The sequence below is a fragment of the Brassica oleracea genome, chromosome C8 (assembly GCF_000695525.1).
Source record: "Brassica oleracea var. oleracea cultivar TO1000 chromosome C8, BOL, whole genome shotgun sequence".
Taxonomy (NCBI): Eukaryota; Viridiplantae; Streptophyta; class Magnoliopsida; order Brassicales; family Brassicaceae; genus Brassica; species Brassica oleracea.
This window is the reverse complement of record NC_027755.1, coordinates 7,708,659-7,709,539: the sequence shown is the minus strand read 5'-3', so window position 1 is coordinate 7,709,539 and position 881 is coordinate 7,708,659.

The following is an 881-nucleotide window of genomic DNA, read 5'->3' as shown; positions in this document are numbered from 1 at the left end:
TAATTCTGAAAATCGATTTTGATTGTTTGAAATTGAACATTGATTGGTTGATTTGATCACCTAGAACTATTGTTAAGATTGTTTAAACTTGAATCTGAATGAATTGAGATTGTTTGGCTTGTTTAAACTGAAACCCTAATAACCTAGTTTATATTGTTTTTAAAATCGAATCTGAAACACATATTAGATTAAACTGTTCTAGACTTGATCATACTCGTGGCCGTGAGGCCTTAATGCATTCATACCATAACTTAATCACATTGATTGATTGCAATTACACTTAGAACTTATTCTAGGAATGGTGTTGAATTGAATCAAATAGCTGTGTGGCTTGATCTTTGCTTGGCCGATAGGTTTGCTTGTTTTGTTTGCATCATGAACTGATAGAAACAAACCATGTTAGGATTTCAATTACACGACAAACTAAATGCATAAAAACGAAGTATTTTGCATCCATGGCCGTGCGGCTTGCTCATTGGCCGTGAGGCATAGATCTTGGCTGTGAAGGCTTGTTTGATTGTTTGAACATAAAACCCTAATCGTTTAAACATTAAAAACTATTCCTAAAAGATCTAAAAATATTAATCTATAACTTCAGATGTCGAAAATCAACAACCTTGATTTCGCTGCCCTAAATCTATCTCGAGACAATTACCTTCAGTGGGCGCTCGATGCTAAGATTATCCTGAAATCCAAGGGACTCGGTGAGTGTATCACCGAGAACAATAATGCCAATGAAAAGGATCGTTACAGAGCCATCTTGATCATTCGTCATCATCTAGCTGAGAGTCTCAAGAATCAATACCTAACCATTGAGAATCCACAAGATCTTTGGAATGAATTGAAATCGAGATATGATCACCAGAGAACAGTGATCTTAC